Below are 19,680 nucleotides of genomic sequence, written 5' to 3'. Positions count from 1 at the left end.
TTACACAGAGATCATATGTAAAGCCAGAAAGTCTAAAATATTTTGTTCTGGCCCTTAAAATAGTTTGCCAACCTCTGGGCTAATGGAACAAGCAAGAAAATCCCAAATGACACTGAATCATTTTTTAAAAAATGGTATATGATAAGTGTGGCTCTCAAGTTACTGGGGGAAAAGACAAACCTTTTAATAAATAGTGCCGGGTCAATCGGAAAGACATTTGGGAAGAGATAAAGCCAATCCAAATCTGCCATCACACAGCAGGATAAACTGCACAGAGATCAGAAATCTACATGTGAGAAATGAAACCTACACGTCCCAGAAGAAAGCATGCACCAATCTCTTACAGAGGAGAGAAAGCCCTTGCATCTATGACTCAGGACTCTAGAAGCAACAAAATACTGATGCATTAGACTACAGGAAAGAAACACCTTTACATGGCAAAACCCACCCTAAGCAAAGCAAAAAGACAAACAACAAAGTAGAAATCGTATTGGCGATTTACATCACAGGCAACAGGCTAGTCCTCCTAACAGAGTTCCCGAAATAGGACAAAAGAAATGAAAAATCTGATAGAAAAATGTAATGGAAATGTGCTGCTATTGACAAAAGACATTCAACTCCATTCATCTCACATCAATGAGATTATAAAAATCCTGAAGTGTAGCAACCTGGGACTTCCCTGGGGGTCCATGGCTAAGACTCTGGGCTCCTAATGCAGGGGGCCCAGGTTCGGTCGCTGGCAGGGAACTAGATACCACAGGCTACAACTAAGAGTCCACACGACACAGCTAAAGATCCCGCCGGCCAAGACAAAGACTGGCAATCCTGGGTGCTGCAGCTGAGACCTGATGCAGACGAAGAAACAAATACTCACATTTAAAAGTGTAGCAACCCATTCTGTGGGGGAGGCTAACAGAGGAGAGGTTCAATCCTACCCACTGCCAGCAATCTGCCCCAAAACACACCTTCAAACACAGAAAACCCCAGAAACACAGAGCTGCTCATTGCCTCATTGTCTGAAACAGCAGAACTCTGGAAAGACCCAAACCTCCATCAGTGGGATGATGGTTGAATAAACCACAGGATGTGCACCCAACACAGGACAATGTAGCTGTAAAAACAACGCAGGTGATTTCACATGGAGTAGAACTCGGGAGAATGGAAAGTTAACTTTCCATGCTGAATGCATGTATTTGGTATGCTACTTTTTGAAGATGAAAAAAGGAAAAATAAAAATATAAATACTTGCTTAAGCCATAAACTAGAAGCCAGGTTGCCTCCACGAGGCTGAGCAGGTGGGGACCATCTAAGGGGATGATGATGGGAGGGAGCTTTGAGTGTATATTCAACTATGGTTTTATGTTTTGAGCCATGTAAATATTCCAACAGATTAAAACAAAAAAGAAAGAAAGCTGGGAACTCCTCAGCCATCTCGTGGTCAGGACACGCTGCTTTCACTGCCATGGCATGGGTTCAATCCCTGATCAGGGAACTAAGAGCCTCAACTCACATGCCACAGCCAAAAACCAAAGAAAGCAAGGAAAGAAAGCAAACAGAAAACTGAAAACAAACCGAAACAGGCAATTTGATTGAACATCGAATTGGGAACAGCACGCGCTTTTGGCTGCACTAACTGACTCTGCATCCTGTGGGACACAGCCCAGGACCACAGAACTTTCACCAGCCATATATTGTTTGTAGTCACATTAAGAGGAAAGAGATACAAATAAAATATTTTAAGGAAAAACCTCTAAATTTGAATTAGAAATGTCAAAGTGAAGTCATGTTTTAATATATGCCTCAACTCTGCCCAAGGAAAGGCCTAGAAGCAGTTGAGATCCAGATCAAAACATCTGGGTCATGGCCTCTATCTAGCAAGCATTTACAGTGTGGGTGCCAGGCTCCCAGGAGAAACAGGAGACCCAGGGAACAGGAGACTTTTGCTCCAAAAAGCGAGGCCCCAGCCAAGTCCAACCAGAGTGTGTCAACAGACCCAGGCCAACCAGAAGGGCTACCACTGGCCAAATGGGGAGAAATTAGGGCATCAAAAACTAGCAATAATGAATAAATAAACACCTGAGGGATCTGAGTGCTACCCCAAAGACAAAACAAAGAGCCAGACATATAAAACATCAACTGTTACTACTGGAGTAACTGTTACAGTAAGTTGCTACTCTGAAAATTAGAAATTAAAGGGAAAGTATTAAACATCTGTTCTGTCTTTTTTGGAGGATATAGATGTAGTTCACCATTGGTTGACGAAAGAAAGTCTCTATAGAAGAATGTCAGCTAATAAAGGGAAACCAAATGCTAGCATTAGAAGAATTACCATTTCAAAAGTGAAAGTGTTAGTCGCTTGGTCTCGTCCAACACTTTGCAACCCCATGGACTGTAGCCCACCAGGCTCCTCTGTCCATAGGATTCTCCAGGCAAGAATACTAGAGTAGGTAGCCATTCCTTTCTCCAGGGGATCTTCCTGACCCAGGGATCAAACCCAGGTCTCCTGCATTGCAGGCAGATTCTTTACCATCTGAGCCACCAGGTAAGCCCTTTGGAAAGTTTCATTAAATAGCTGATTCAGGCAAAGCACAGCCAAGGATGTCAGCACAGTCAGAAAAGAGGCTGTAGGGATCAAATATTCACAAGGAACCAAAGAACAGCCCCCAAGAATCTTCCAAGCGCAAATGGAAGCGCCTCCCTCTTCCTACTGGAGACATCTGGGAGGGTGCCCCAAGGAAGTGCTCACAAGAGCACCCCCACAGTGAGAGACTGAGCTTGGTGCCTTCGATGGGATGCATGTGCAGCACGAGCCTTCAACCATGACGTGTTCACACCAAATCCAAAGAGGGACGGAGCCTTCAGCCCTCGCCCAGCCAGCGGACAAGACCTGCTGGGGACAAAGCAGGTCGACAGCTAGGTGCGGAAACAAGCAGACACACGCAGAACACGGGACATTCTACGAATCGCTTGGTCTCTTCAAAAAGGCACCGTCATCAAAGAATGCAGGGGACAAGCCTTGACGCAGAGACTAAAGAGATGATTGCCAATAATACCTGGACCTGGACTGGATGTTGGGCTTCCCTGGTGGCTCAGCTGGTAAAGAATCCGCCTGCAGTGCGGGAGACCTGGGTTCAATCCCTGAGTTGGGAAGATCTCTTGGAGAAGGGAAAGGCTACACACTCCAGTATTCCAGTCTGGAGAATTCCATGGACTGTATATCCACGGGGTCGCAAAGAGTCAGACACGACTGAGTGACTTTCACTTTACTTCGCTGAACTGGATGTCAGAACAAAAAATAGCTATAATGGACTTGAGTGGGGAAATGGGAAATTTTGATTATGAAATTCTTATCATCTTAAGATAGAACTGTGTGCACAGAAAAGGGCATCCTTACTTTTAAGTAATGCAGATCACTGTATTTATTTAAAGGTAGTGTCATCATGCCTGTACTTTACTTTCAACTGATTTGGTGTGGCAAGGGAGAGGGAATGAACACATAGATAAAGCAGGCATTCCCAATCGCACTGATGCAACTTCTGTAAGTGGGGACGCAAGATTAGGACTCTCAAAGGAAACACAGAAAAGAAGGCAGGAAATGGTGGAAAGGGGTCAAAGGGTTCACACTTTCAGCAATGAAGAGGAGAGCAAGGTAGTCCCGGACACTGGTCTGGTGGGAGATGCCCCCGGCCATGACAACCCAGGGATAGGAAGATGAACGTGAGTTCTTTAGGACAGAGGATGCTCTTGGCTGACCCGGACTCCGGCCCTCACACTAAGGAAAATCCCACTAGATGCAAATCCCACTGAGATAAGCAGGTTAGAGAGACAACAGCCTGGACAAGGAAGCAAGGGGAGTAACAAGGAAAGACAGTCCCATGCATGTGGTGCAGAAGGACGAGGGCCAACACAGGCAGACAAAATGGCCAAGGACTCAGGGGAAGCTTCCTGAAAGGAGAGGGGACGGTAGTAAGAGAGGAAACTCCAGAGGCACACCCCACTCATGAAGAAAAAGAAGAAACAAAAAGAAATTCTTCTCACAATATAGAACAATGGATAGTGTGGCAGAGGCAGCCGCCAGGCCCACGGGCCCCAGGTTCAACAAGCTGTGATTCCTACTCTAGGACCTCATGAGCCTGCTGAGAGCTGCCCACTAGGGACCACGTCATGGACTCTAGAGACCAGGACGCAGACCTTGAGAGGAAGCGGTGCCCTCCATGAGAACCAGCGGTTGGGGCTGCCAAGACTGTAAACGTCCAGTCTTTGCCCAGAGACAACAACGTCTCGAATGCTGCTTTCCATAAGTGGGTCCAGCCATCCAAGAAATAGCAGTTGTGTGGCGGAGCTGAGACCAAGGCTTTGTCCCTCTGCCCTCATTCACCCCTGAGTCTCTGCTTTCGTCTTTGGCAAAACCAAACTTTGGATCCTGGGAACATCATTTTGCTTAAGACAACTATTCAAGGTTGAGGAATGACTCACTTTTCAAGCTTGGTGGGTACAGATTCCCTGCTTTTTAAAACCTTTTATGTCCTATTAACTCTCTGGAATCTTTATGAAGGTCACAAACCTCCACCCCCACCTCACGGGATACACAAAATCAATTCCAGATGGATTCTAGATGTGAATATATAAAAAGGTTTCAAGAAGACAACACAGAGTGTATCTTCAAAACTTTGTGTAGACAGACTCATTTTGGAGTGCAGCTTAGGTGTGCTGTCTGCTCAGTCATGTCCCCATGGACTTATGACTCTTATGACCCCGTGGACTGTAGCATGCCAGGCTTCTCTGTCCATGGACTTTTCCAGGCAAGATTACTGACATGGGTTGCCATTTTCTTCTCCAGGGGATCTTTCCGGCCCAGGGATTGAACCGATAACTCTTGTGTTTCCTGCATTGACAGGTAAGATTCTTTACCACTAGCGCCACCTGGGAAGCCCGCAACTTAAGAAATCTATACATTAAGAAAAAGACTGATAAACTGAACTTAATGGAAAACTACTGTTAACCAAAAGACACCATTAACAGAATCAAAGGCAAGGCACAGAGGGGGAGGAGCTATTTGTAACATCTCAAGAAGGACTGGTATCAGGATATACACATAACACCTACAAACTGAAAAACAGACAGCACAATGAAAAGTGGGCAAAGCACTTCAAAAGAGGATCAGCCTAAGGCGATGGTGTGTGGAAGGTCATCGGTCATCCGGGAGGCTGTACACAGGGAGATGCCGGCACCCACCAGGACTGTGAAAGAGAAAAACAGAACCACACACACTCCACAATTGGAAGGACACAGGTGGTTCAGACAAGGCATCTACTCCAGTGGGTGTGTAAGCTGCTTGCGGAACCCACCAAAGCTAGACCTATGCTGCCAGAGACCCAGTGACTTCAGTCCCAGGCACAGAACAACGCGGATGCACCAAAAGATTGATCTCCAGTACTGGAGAGGGCATGGAGAAAGGGGGACCCTCATCTACTATTGCTGGGAATGTAACTTGGTAGAGCTACTATGAAAGCTCTGTGGAGGTTCCTCAAAAAACTTAAAAATAGAATTACCATATGAACCAGCAGTCCCACTCTTGGGTATTTAACCAAAGAAAATTAAAAAAAGAACACTAACTCGAAAATATTCTGCAGCCTCATGTTCCCTGTAGCATTATTTACAATAGCCAAGATGTGGAAGAAACCTGAGTGTCCATCTGTGGATGAACAGATAAAGAAAACGTGGTGTGGGAACTTCCCTGGTGGTGCAGTGGCTGAGAATCCACCTTCCAGTGCAGGGGCTGTGGATTCAAGCCCTGGTCAGGGAGCTGAGATCTCACATGCCGCAGGGCCCTAAGCCCGTGCGACACAACTACTGAGCTGATGGGCCCTGCAGCCCACATCACGACTGGGGAGCAGCCTGTGCATCGCAATGAAGACCCTGTGTGTCGTAGCTAAGACCCAGAGCAGCCAAATAAGAAAATAAATGCCTCAAAAGAAAGAAAACATGTTATGTATACATGTGAAATATTATTCAGCCATTAAAAAAGAAGGCAATCTTGTCATTTGCAACAATGTGGATGGATCAGGGGGTTCCCATGTGGTGCTAGTGGTAAAGAACCCCCCCTGCCAACGCAGGAGATGCAAGAGATGTGGGTTTGAGACATATGCCATATGATCTCACTTATATGTGAAATCTTTAAAAAAAAAAAAAAATCAGGCTTGTTAAATACAGACAACAGACTGGTAGTTGCGAGAGGTTGGGTTGGGGGGGCAGGGGGGAGTGGGTAGGTGAAATGGGTAAAGGGGTTAAAAGGTACGAACTTCCAGGTATAAAATAAGTAACTCATGGGGATGCAGTGGACATCATGTTGACTGTAGTTAATAACACCATATTGCGCATTTGAAAGTTGCTGAGAGAGTATATTGTAAAAGTTCTCACACAAGGATTAAAAGAATTTTAAGATTCATATGTTTGATGATAGATGTTACCTAGACTTGTGCTGGTCACTTCACAATTTTTACAAATGTTCATCATAGTAGTATTCAAAAGAGCCAAAACCTGGAAATGATTCAACAGACTGTGAACAGCAGAACGGGTAAGCCCTGTGGAATATTCCAATGATGTGTTTCTATACAGCCAAGACCACAGATAAGCTACCACTATATACAGCAACATGCATGAATCTCAGACATAAGGCTGAGTGAAAGAAGTTAGATTCCAAAGGTACATACAATATGCTCCTCTTTAAGTTCAAACAACTGATAAAACTGATCTAGAATGATAGAACAGCAGCTACCCTTGTTGTTGTTGTTCAGTTGCTAAGTCGTGTCTGGCTCTCTGCGACCCCATGGACTGCAGCATGCCAGGCTCTTCTGTCCTGCACTATCTCCCGGAGGTTGCTCAGATTCATGTCCATTGAGTCAGTATTGCCATTCAACCATCTCATCCTCTGCCAACCCCTTCTCCTTTTGCCTTCCATCTTTCCTACTATTAGAGTCTTTTCCAATGAATCGGCTCTTCACATCAGGTGACCAAAGTATTGGAACTTCAGCGTTAAGTCCTTCCAATGACTATTCAAGGTTGATTTCCTTTAGGATTGACTGGTTTGATCTCCTTGCAGTCCAAGGGACTCTCAAGAGTCTCCTCCAGCATCACAATTCAAAAGCATTAATTATTCAGTGCTTCAACTACAGTTCAGTTCAGTTCAGTTCAGTCACCCAGTTGTGCCTGACTCTTTGTAACCCCATTAAGTGCAACATGCCAGGCTTCCCTGTCCATCACCAACTCCTGGAGCTTACTCAAACTCGTGTCCATCAAGTTGGTGATGCCATACAACCATCTCGTCCTCTATCATCCCCTTCTCCTCTCACCTTCAATCTTTCCCAGCATCAGGGACTTTTCCAATGAGTCACTTCTTCGCACCAGGTGGCCAAAGTATTGGAGTTTCAGCTTCAGCATCAGTCCTTCCAATGAATATTCAGGATTGATTTCCTTTAGGATGGACTGGTTTGATCTCCTTGCAGACAAAGGGACTCTCAAGAGTCTTCTCCAACAACACAGTTCAAAAGCATCAATTCTTCAGCATTCAGCCTTCTCGATGGTACAACTCTCACATCCATACATGATTACTGGAAAAATCATAGCTTTAACTAGATGGAACTTTCTTGGCAAGGTAATGTCTCTGCTTTATAATATGCTGTCTAGGTTGGTCATAGCTTTTCTTCCAAGCAGCAAGTGTCTTTTAATTTCATGGCTGCAGTCACCATCTGCAGTGATGTTGGAGCCCAAAAAAATAATGTCTGTCACTGTTTCCACTGTTTCCCCATCTATTTCCCATGAAGCGATGGGACCAGATGCCATGATCTTCGTTTTCTGAATGTTGAGCTTTAAGCCAACTTTTTCACTCTCCTCTTTCACCTTCATCAAGAAGCTCTTCAGTTCCTCTTCACTTTCTGCCATAAGGGTGGTGTCATCTGCATATCTGAGGCTATTTCTCCCAGCAATCTTGATTCCAGCTTGTGCTTCATCGAGCCCTGCATTTCGCATGATGTGCTCTGCATATAAGTTAAATAAGCAGGGTGACAATATACCGCCTTGATGTACTCCGTTCCCAATTTGGAACCAGTCTATTGTTCTATGGCTGGTCCTAGCTGTTGCTTCTTGACCTGCATACAGACTTCTCAGAAGGGAGGTAAGGTGGTCTGGTATTCCTGTCTCTTGAAGAATTTTCCACAGTTTGTTGTGATAAACACAGTCAAATGCTTTGGCGTAGTTAATAAAGCAGATGTTTTTTCTGAAATTCTCTTGCTTTTTCACTGATCCAACAGATACTGGCAGTTTGATCTCTGGTTCCTCTGCCTTTTCTAAACTCAGCTTGAACGTCTGGAAGTTCACAGTTCACAAACTGTTGAAGCCCCACTTGGAGAATTTTGAGCATACTTTACTAGCGTGTGAGATGAGTGTAATTGTGCCATACTTTGAACATTCTTTGGCATTGCCTTTCTTTGGGATTGGGATGAAAACTGACCTTTTCCAGTCCTGTGGCCACTGCTGAGTTATAAAAATTTGCTGGCATATTGAGTGCAGCACTTTCACACCATCATCTTTTAGGATATGAAATAGCTCAACTGAAAATCCATCACCTCTACTAGCTTTGTTCGTACTGATGCTTCCTAAGACCCACTTGACTTTGCATTCCAAAATGTCTGGCTCTAGGTGAGTGATCACACCATCATGGTTATCTGGGTCATGAAGACCTTTTTTGTATAGTTCTTCTGTGTATTCTTGCCACCTCTTCCTAATATCTTCTGCTTCTGTTAGGTCCATCCCATTTCTGTCCTTTATGTGCCCATCTTTGCATGAAATGTTCCCTTGGTATCTCTAATTCTCTTGAAGAGAGCTCTAGTCTGTCCCATTCTGTTGTTTTCCTCTTTTCTTTGCATTGATCACTGAGGAAGGCTTTCTTATCTCTCCTTGCTGTTCTTTGGAACTCTGCATTCAAATGGGTATATCTTTCCTTTTCTCCTTTGTCTTTCTCTTCTCATCTTTTCTCAGCTATTTGTAAGGCCTCCTCAGACAACCATATTGCCTTTTTGCATTTCTTTTTCTTAGGGATGGTCTTGATCACTGCCTCCTGTACAATGTAAAGAACTTCTGTCCATAGTTCTTCAGGCACTGAAGTCTATCAGATCTAGTCCCTTAAGTCTATTTCTCACTTCCACTGTATAATCATAAGGGATTTTATTTAGGTCATATCTGAATGGTCTAGTGGTTTTCCCTACTTTCTTCAATTTAAGTCTTAATTTGGCAATAAGCAGTTCATGTTCTGGTTCACAGTCAGCTCCCAGTCTTGTTTTTGCTGATTGTATAGAGTTTCTCCATCTTTGGCTGCAAAGAATATGATCAATCTGATTTCGTTACTGACCATCTGGTGCTGTCCATGTGTAAAGTTGTCTCTTGTGTTGTTGGAACAGGGTGTTTACTATGACCAGTGCATTCTCTTGGCAAAACTGTTAGCCTTTGACCTGCTTCGTTTTGTACTCCAAGGCCAAATTTCCCTGTTACTTCAGGTATCTCTTGACTTCCTACCTGGAGAAGGAAATGCCAAACCACTTCAGTATTCTGGCCTTGAGAACCCCATGAACAGTGTGAAAAGACAAAAACATAGGACACTGAAAGATGAACTCCCCAGGTTGGTAGGTGCCCAATATGCTACTGGAGATTAGTGGAGAAATAACTCCAGAAAGAATGAGGAGATGCAGCCAAAGCAAAAACAACATCCAGCTGTGGATGTGACTGGTGATGGAAGTAAAGTCTGATGCTGTAAAGAGCAATATTGCATAGGAACCTGGAATGTTAGATTCATGAATCAAGGCAAATTGGAAGTGGTCAAACAAAAGATGGCAAGAGTGAACATCGACATTTTAGGAATCAGTGAACTAAAATAGACAGGAATGGGTGAATTTAACTCAGATGACCATTATATCTACTACTGTGGGCAAGAATTCCTTAGAAGAAATGGAATAGCCATCATAGTCAACAAGAGTCCAAAATGCAATACTCAGATGCAATCTCAAAAACGACCAAATGATCTCTGTTTGTTTCCAAGGCAAACCATGCAATATCACAGTAATTCAAGTCTATGCCCCAACCAGTAATGCTGAAGAAGCTGAAGTTAAACGGTTTTATGAAGACCTACAAGACCTTCTGGAGCTAACACCCAAAAAAGATGCCCTTTTCATTATAGGGGACTGGAATGCAAAAGTAGGAAAGAACTCTTAAGACACAACAAATAAGAAAATAAACAACCCAAAATAAAAATGGGCTAAAGATCTAAACAGATATCTCACCAAAGAAGATATACAGATAGCAAGTAAGTAGATGGAAAGACACATTACAACAACCATCATGCGGGAATCATAATTAAAATAATGAGCTACCCTACGTGGGCTTCCCGGGTGGCTCAGTGGTAAAGAATCCACATGTCGATGCAGGAGACCAGGGTTCAATCCCTGGGTCGGGAAGATCCCCTGGAGGAGGAAATAGCAACCCACTCCAGTACTCTTGCCTGGAGAATTCCACAGACAGAAGAGTCTGGTGAGGTCACAAAGAGTGGGACACAACTGAGCAACTAAACAACAACCACAACCATGACAGACCTGCTTGGACAGCCCAAACACAGGATACTGATGACGTCAAATGTCGGCAAGGATGTGAAGCACCAGGAGCTCTCACTCACTGCTGATGAGAATGCAACAAGGTGCAGCTACATGGAAGACAGCTGAGCAGTTTCTCTCAAAACTTAACCTACTTTTAATATGTGCGTGTGTTACTTGCTCAGTTGTGTCCAACTCTTTGTGACCCCACAGATCATAGCCCATCAGGCTCCTCTGTCCATGGAACTTTCCAGGCAAGAATACTGGAAAGGGTAGCCATTCCCTTCTCCAGGGTTATCTTCCCAACCCAGGGATCAAACCCAGGTCTCCCACATTGCAGGCAGATTCTTTAATGTCTGAGCCACAAGGGAAGCCCATATGATGCATCAGTTGGGCTCCAAGGTATTTACCCAAATGAGTTGAAAATGGTTGTCCACACAAAATCCTGAACAAAAATGTTTACTGCCGGGAGCCAGCGTGAGGAAGGCCGCCTGTGGCAAAGGTCATGAGGGAGGAGGCTCGGCGTACGCAAAGGAGGGATCGAGCCTCAGGAGACCCCCTGTTCCCAAGCATCTACCCCCCAAAACCAGAGTCTGCCTGCTTTACTGTGTTATGCTTTCCACCTACTCTTCTGACATTAACAGGGGGCTGTCCCCCAACCACCTTTTTCTGGAAAAAGTTAATTTAGAGCTTTTAGATAATAAGTCTCCTGGGCATAATAAGAGTGTTTCAATCCAAAAACCCCTCTGATGGCTTTCTAGCCTGCCTGCAGGACTCTTAACAGCTGTGCATGTGATTGTTTGCGGCCTCCCGACCGACTGTGAGAGGCACAGGAAGCTTAACACATCCTAGGAATGTAGGGGCTTCCGAGGAGTCAAAATCATTAGAATAGGACTGATTAAGGGTTTCATTTGTTGAGCCAATACTTGCTGCCAAGTTTTCATATCTTTTATTTGTATATATAGTTGGTATATAGAAAAAACAGGCAGTAGCCCTGGTATTAGCAACATTAGATCTTTAAGTACTTTCTTTGTTATAACCCACTGCACCTTTGTTCTACAGGAATGTAACTGTATTTAGTACTTTGAGGGTGATGCAAATCAAAGAAAAAACACTTCAAGAGAAAAAGATTTTTCTGGTTGATAAACATTTATCTAGGAAGAGAGCCATAAAAATGTTAACAGGCCTCTTGGCCAGAAGATAATGTAAACCACCTGAGACCTTTTGTATACGAGAAGGTATGCAAGAGGAAAGCCTGGTCTCAATAGGGGGTCAGGACTGCTGCCCCTGCATAACTCTGCATATTCCATTATTTCTTTATGTACAACTTGGGGTATATAAGCTGCTCTTGAAAATAAAGTTGTGAGTCTGGCACCGATGCTTGGCTCCCCCATGTCGTTCTTTTCTCCCTTTTCTGGCTGAATTCCTATCTGGAGTGTGGAGGCTCACTGTGTCTACTTATTTGCCCTGGCTTCTAAGACCCACATGAGAGACAGCCCAAGGCGGGGCACCCTCCGCTATTCAAGCGGGCGCCGGTGGCCTACGTATATGGTGCAAGTTCCTTGTCTTGGAACTTTATTGGTTTTCCACGTAAACCAAGTTATTCAGCCTCTTTTCTCCACTAATTTTCCTACTACACTATTCTTTCCTAATATCTCTTTATATTTCTAAATAAATAAGTTTTTCCTTGCCGACGCCGTCTCTGCTTCAAATTCCCTGGATCCACCGAGGCTGGACCCCGGCAGTTTACAGTAAGTCACCCACATATGAACCTTCAAGTTGCAAACTTTCAAGGATGTGGCTGTGCTTCCATCTGTTTCAGGCGTGAGTGAGAGCACAGCTTGCCCTCTGTCTCCTACTGCTGATGCTCCCTCAGCTCTACTGTCTCCCGCCTCCCCGCCTCCACCAGTCGGTAACTCTTCTTGACTGTTCACTCGATGCCAGCCTGTGTAGCAGCTGTTGTGCTGTACTATTGTACTGTATTGTAGATTTTAAATGTCTTCTTGATTTTTTTATGTTTGTTTTTTATGTATTGTGTGAAAAGTATTATAAACCTGTTACGGTAGAGTAGTGTACAGCTGATTGTGTTGGCTGGGTATCTAGGATAATTCTGTTGGCCTTAAAAGGTGGTCTCAGAATGGAACTTGTTTGTATTTTGTATGTAGGGGATTTACTGTATAGCAATTCTGTCATAATTGCCAAAAATTGGAAGCAACCAAGACATCTTTCAGTAGATGAATGGATAAGTAAACTGAGGTACATCCAGACCACAGAGTATTATTCAGTGCTGAAAATAAATGAGCTATCAAGCCACAAAAAGACATGGAAGAATCTTAAATGTGTATTACTTAGCAAAAGAAGCCATCTGAAAAAGTATATGCTATATAGTTTCATCTGTATGATATCCTAGAAAAGGCACAACTATGGAGACAGTAAAGGGATCAGGAGCAGACAGGGTGGAGCACCTGGGATGTTTCAGGCAGTGAAATTACCCTGGTTGATATGGTAACAGTGGATATATACATTTGTCAAAATCCATAGAATGTACAACACCAAGAGTAAACCTTAAGGTAAACTATGAGCTTTGGTTAGCAACAGTGTATCAATATTAGTTCATCAATTATAACAAAGGGGTACCACATAAATGTAAGATGTTACTAATGGGGGAGCCTCTCGGGCAGGCTCAGGATCATTTCATGGCAATAGATAGGGAAACAATGGAAACTGTGACAGACTTATTTTGGTCTGTCAAAATCACTGCAGATGGTGACTGCAGCCATGAAATTAAAAGACGCTTGCTCCTTGGAAGAAAAACTATGACCAACCTAGACAGTGTGTTAAAAAGCAGAGACGCTACCAAAGCTGACAAAGGTCCATCTAGTCAAAGCCATGGGTTTTCCAGTAGTCATGTATAGATGTGAGAGATGGACCATAAAGAAAGCTGAGTGCCGAAAAAACAATGCTCTGAACTGTGGTGTTGGAGAAGACTGATGAGAGTCCCTTGGACTGCAAGGAGATGAAACCAGTCAGTCCTAAATGAAATCAGTCCTGAATATTCATTGGAAGGACGGATGCTGAAGCTGAAATTTCAATACTTTGGCCACCTGAAGTGAAGAACTGACTCACTGGAAAAGACCTCGATGCTGGGAAACACTGAAGCCAAGAGAAGGGGACGACAGGATGATATGGTTCGATGGCATCATCAACTCGATGGACATGAGTTTGAGCAAGCTTCGGGAGTTAGCCTGGCATGCTTGCAGTCCATGGGGTTGCAAAGAGTCAGACACAACTGAGCAACTGAACTAAACTGAATTGACGGGGACAGGAAGTATATGGGGACTCCTGACTATCTGCTCACTTTCTCTATAAATCTAAAACTGCTCTGACAAATAAAATCTATCAATTTTATAAAATCCATGGAACAGTGCACTTTGTGGCAGGCATGCTATATTAGGTTGGCCAAAAAGCGTCATAGCTTTTTTCCATAACATCTGGTGGGAAAAGTCTGAACAAACTCTTGGACCAACCCAATATTTCAACAACAAAAGAAAACAAGTCTTAAGTGAGGGCCATGAAAGTGCCAGTGCTCAACCAGCACAACCTCTGGAGCCTTGAGGGGCATCCACAGAGGACCCCTGAGTTCAAGCTGCTGAAGGAAGAAGCCCAGACCTGCCCCGTCAGAGGCATCTTTCGCCGAGACTCAGCTGTATAAGAAATTGTAAAGCCTTTCTGGACTTGAAGATTAATTTTAGACTTTGAATTTTAATTCACCCTGACAAGAAAAATTTGATTTTGGAGTTTAATTTCTTTGGACTTCCACTTGCAGGGAAATTTAATTTTTGGACTAATTTCTCTCTGGGCAATTCCTAATGGAAAGGGGTTTATAGTCAAATCAGGAGCACCTCTAAGTGACTGGCCTTTTTTATTGAATTATCTTCAGGCTATCATTTAACCTCACAGCAGAATCTCTGATGAGCTAAACTGGATCAAGGGACTGGATAGAACTTAGAATGGGAAACAGGGAATGAATTCTCAGCAACGGGTGCAGAGGAGCCTTGAAATCTATGCATTATTCTGGTCCAATTCAAAGCCTTCTGAGGACATAAGCTATATAAACTATCCACCACTGGTCCTGAAGGACAGGCAAAGGAAAGATGGTTGGTTTGGGAGAAGTGGTCCCAGGGAGGCTGGGAAACCTCCCCCATGATGACTACTCCCACAAGGAAGGCCACACCCCCACTGACCATACCCTCAACAGTTAAGCTCAAGGGGTAGAGAGAATGAAATGCAAGAAGGTTGCAGGAGCCCATCCTTTCCCAGCCCCACCTCTCCACAAAGGGGCCTCCTGTGCCCACCCTCTGCCCAGCACACACCCCTCCCCAGAGCAAAATTAGCTCACAGGCTAGTGGGTTTGGCAGAAAGAACAGGGCCCGAGCTGCTCACCCTTTCCCCTGACTATTCTTTTCAGATTTATCCACAGGAAGAGAGGATGCTGTGGTCCACAGGCAAAGGGGGGCAGCAGCTCTGCCCCAAGGATCAAGGCTGACAGCGGCTGCCAGCCTGACCTCTCCCTGACACTCACCTGATGGGGGGTCAGCAAGCCTGGCTTTCAGACTAGTGCCACCCCACACCTGCTCTGACACTCCCCACTGATGCTGACCTTGGAGAAGGGAGCAGAGCATCACCTTGTACCCATGAGCCCTAGCGCCTAACAATCTGGCCGACCCTTCGCACTACTTCTTTGTTTTCCAACCATTTATACTCATTTTTAAATTTCTTTCCTTCTACTTTTATTCGGTTTATTCTGTTTTACTTTTTTTTTCCCCACCAAACTTCCTGAGCTGAACAATTCAGTTCAGTCCACTCAGTCGTGTCTGACTCTTTGCACCCATGGACTGCAGCACGCCAGGCTTCCCTGTCCATCACCAACTTCTGGAGCTTGCTTAGACTCATGGCATCGAGTCAGTGACGCCATCCAACCATCTCATCCTCTGTCATCCCCTTCTCCTCCCACCTTCAATCTTTCCCAGCATCAGAATCTTTTTCAATGCGTCACTTCTTCGAATCAGGTGGCCAAAGTATTCGAGTTTCAGCTTCAGCATCAGTCCTTCCAATGAATATTCAGGACTGATTTCCTTTAGGACTGACTGGTTTGATCTCCTTTCAGTCCAAGGAACTCCAAACATCGATTCTTTGGTGCTCAGCTTTCTTTATGGTCCAACTGTCACATCCATCCATGACTACTGGAAAAACCATAGCCTTGCCTATACAGACCTTGTTGGCAAAGTAATGTCTCTGCTTTTTAATATGCAGTCTAGTTTGGTCATAGCTTTTCTTCCAAGGAGCAAGTGTCTTTTAATTTCATGGCTGCAGTCACCATCTGCAGTGATTTTGGAGCTCAAGAAAATAAAGTCTCTGACTGTTTCCATTGTTTCCCCATCTATTTGTATGAAGTGATGGGACCAGATGACATGATCTTAGTCTTTTGAATGTTGAGTTTTAAGACAGCTTTTTCACTCTCCTCTTTCACTTTCATCAAGAGGTTCTTTACTTTCTCTTCACTTTCTGCCATAAGGGTGGTGTCATCTGTGTATCTGAGGTTATTGATATTTCTCCCAGCAATCTTAATTCCAGTTTGTGCTTCATCGAGCTCTGCATTTCGCATGATGTACTCTGCATAGAAGTTAAATAAGCAGGGTGACAATATACTGCCTTGATGTATTCCTTTCCCAATTTAGAACCAGTCTGTTGTTCCATGTCCAGTTCTAACTGTTGCTTCTTGACCTGCATACAGATTACTCAAGAGGCAGGTCAGGTGGTCTGGTATTCCCATCTCTTGAAGAATTTTCCACAGTTTGTTGTGATCCACAAAGTCAAAGGCTTTGGTATAATCAATAAAGCAGAAATAGATGTTTTTCTGGAATTCTTTTGCTTTTTCAATGATCCAACAGATGTTGGCAATTTGATCTCTGGTTCCTCTGCCTTTTCTAAATCCAGTTTGAACATCTGAAAGTTTACAATTCATGTACTACTGAAGTCTCTCACTTGGAGAATTTTGAGCATTACTTTACTAGCATGTGAGATGAGTGCAATTGTGTGGTAGTTTGAACATTCTTTGGCATTGCCTTTCTTTGGGATTGGGATGAAAACTGACCTTTTCCAGTCCTGTGGCCACTGCTGAGTTTTCCATATTTGTTGGCATATTGAGTGCAGCACTTTCACAGCATCATCCTTTAGGATTTTAAATAGCTCAACTGGAATTCCATCACCTCCACTAGCTTTGTTCATAGTGATGCTTACTAAGGACCAGTTGACTTCACATTCCAGGATGTCTGGCTCTAGGTGAGTAATCACACCATCATGATTATCTGGGTCATGAAGACCTTTTTTGTATAGTTCTTCTGTGTATTCTTGCCACCTCTTCTTAATATCTTCTGCTTCTGTTAGGTCCATCCCATTTCTGTCCTTTATGTGCCCATCTTTGCATAAAATGTTCCCTTGGTATCTTTAATTTTCTTGAAGAGATCTCTAGTCTTTCCCATCCTATTGCTTTCCTCTATTTCTTTGCACTGATCATTGAGGAAGGCTTTCTTATCACTCCTTGCTGTTCTCTGGAACTCTGCATTCAGAAGGGTATATCTTTCCTTTTCTCCTTTGCCTTTCTCTTCTCTTCTTTTCTCAGCTATTTGTAAGGTCTCCTCAGACAACCATTTTGCCCTTTTGCATTTCTTTTTCTTGGGGATGGTCTTGATCACTGCCTCCTGTACAAGGTCATGAACCTTCATCCATAGTTCTTCAGGCACTCTATCAGATCTAATCCCTTGAATCTATTTCTCACTTCCACTGTATAATTGTAAGGGATTTGATTCAGGTCATACCTGAATGGTCTAGTGATTTTCCCTACTTTCTTCAATTTAAGTCTGAATTTGGCAATAAGATATTTCTTTATTTAGAAAGATGGTCTTATATAAAAACTGATTATTCATTGATATGTGTATACACCTTAGGTCACCAAGCAGGTATTGCCATACACCTAATCTAATTTTACAGCATTCTTTGACTGTCCTACCTCAAGGTCAGAAATCATTCACGGCCTTTCCCCCAGGAGGCTCAGTGCTCTGTGGTAACCTAAGTGGGAAGGAAATCCAAAAAGAGGAGATATGTGTATATGTATGGCTGATTCACTTTGCTGTACTGTAGAAACTAACAACATTGCAAAGCAACACTGCTGCTGCTGCTGCTAAGTCGCTTCAGTCGTGTCCAACTCTGTGCGACCCCATAGACAGCAGCCCACCAAGCTCCGCCGTTCCTGGGATTCTCCAGGCAAGAACACTGGAGTGGGTTGCCATTTCCTTCTCCAATGCATGAAAGTGAATAATGAAAGTGAAGTCGCTCAGTCATGTCCGACTCTTCGCGACCCCATGGACTGCAGCCTACCAGGCTCCTCTGTCCATGGGATTCTCCAAGCAAGAGTAGTGGAGTGGGGTGCCATCACCTTTTCTGAAAGCAATGCTACTCCATTAAAAATTAACTTTTAAGAAAGATACTTTCTTCATTCCCAATATAAGCATTTAAAGCTGCAAATTTCCCTGTAACTGCCATTTTACTTATTAGTTTTGATGTACAATATCATTTTTTCATTCAGTTTTAAACAGTCATCTCTATATTGATTTCTTTATTGACCTATGGGAAAATTAGAAGTATATTTTAAAATTCAAAAATCCAGCAGTTTGGAGCCTTCTGGGGGAAAGGTAATGAATGATGATTTCTGACCTTGAGGTATGACAAAGAGTGCTGTAAAATTAGATTACGTATATGACAATACCTGCTTGGTGACCTAAGATATATACATATATCTATAAATAATCAGTTTGTATAAGTTTTAAAGTATACCTGAAAATAATGTATGTTCTCTAAATTGGTTATACAGGTTTTATAATACCACCTTTCTAAACTGTATAATATCATCATTAATTTTTTCTGCTTTATCTATCAATTCACTGAGAGAAATGTATCAAAATCTATGATTATAGGTTTGTCAGCTTCTCCCTATAAAGTCCATTAACTAGTCCTTCATATTTGGAGGTTGTGTCTGTTGGAAGTTCACGGACTGAGAGTCATCTTTCCTAGTGAATTACTCTCGATTATTATTTAATAGGTTTCTTGATTCCCAGCAATGCATTTGCCTTGTCACTTTTGTCTGACGTTAATATTGTTAAGCTACTTTCATTTAACATTTTAACACACCTTTCTCCACCTGTTACCTTCTACTCAAGAGGCAGTGGTGGTTCAGACCTCAGCTCTGTCCCTTATGAGCCATGTGACTGGCCAAAGACAACAACATAATTGGTATATTCCAATCCACTGCAGTGTAAATCCATTAGTTTATAATGATATGAGGAAAAAAAAAAAAAGGCCATTGGAGCCGTCTTTGAAGGATACTGGTAACTGTCTGGTTACTTTGAAAATCAGCAAATAAAGGGGGAAACATGCACTATTTTGGCTTCCTTATATGAATTGCACCTCTAGATAACCAAATAGTTGATGAGGAGAAGTTTCTTTTTAAGGAAGCATTCTGGCTGATAAATGAAGAAGTATTCCAGAAGTAGTATAAGAAGTAACCAGGTGTCAGCAGAGATGGGGACACACCACCAGTGACAAAGACTCTTTGCCCCATACGAAGAGCATGCATCTGCCCTTGCAGCTAGATCTCACTCCAATTTCCAGGAGAAACAGGGACGACAGGAACACTGCAGAAGCCACCACTGAGCCTTGAAACCAAAGTGCAGGCTCTGGGAGGCTCTAGGGGGCCAGCAACTCTATGACTTCAACAAATAAACTAAAATGAAAAAGCAGAGATGGGAAGGTGATGACAACTACAGGCAGAAAGAGACTCGAGAGGCACACCTTCCCAACATATGGACCTCAGGTCTTGATTTGAACAAACTACTAAAAATTTTTATGAAGTTATTGGGGAAGTCTTAACATTGGCTAGATATTTGCTAATATTAAATCATCATTCTTTTTTGAGTGGGGTAATATT

At 43.3% G+C, this 19,680-nt stretch overlaps 1 protein-coding gene across 1 annotated transcript in view; it reads right to left on the bottom strand.

The window, feature by feature from the left end:
• Positions 1–19,680, bottom strand: part of NPHP4 (nephrocystin 4) — a 138,389-nt gene that overhangs the window by 34,771 nt on the left and 83,938 nt on the right. The gene's annotated exons all lie outside the window — the stretch shown is intronic.

This window comes from Budorcas taxicolor, chromosome 16 (assembly GCF_023091745.1).
Source record: "Budorcas taxicolor isolate Tak-1 chromosome 16, Takin1.1, whole genome shotgun sequence".
In the NCBI taxonomy this organism is placed as follows: domain Eukaryota; kingdom Metazoa; phylum Chordata; class Mammalia; order Artiodactyla; family Bovidae; genus Budorcas; species Budorcas taxicolor.
Note: the sequence above shows the minus strand (reverse complement) of the source record. Positions and strands in the feature narration are given on the sequence as shown.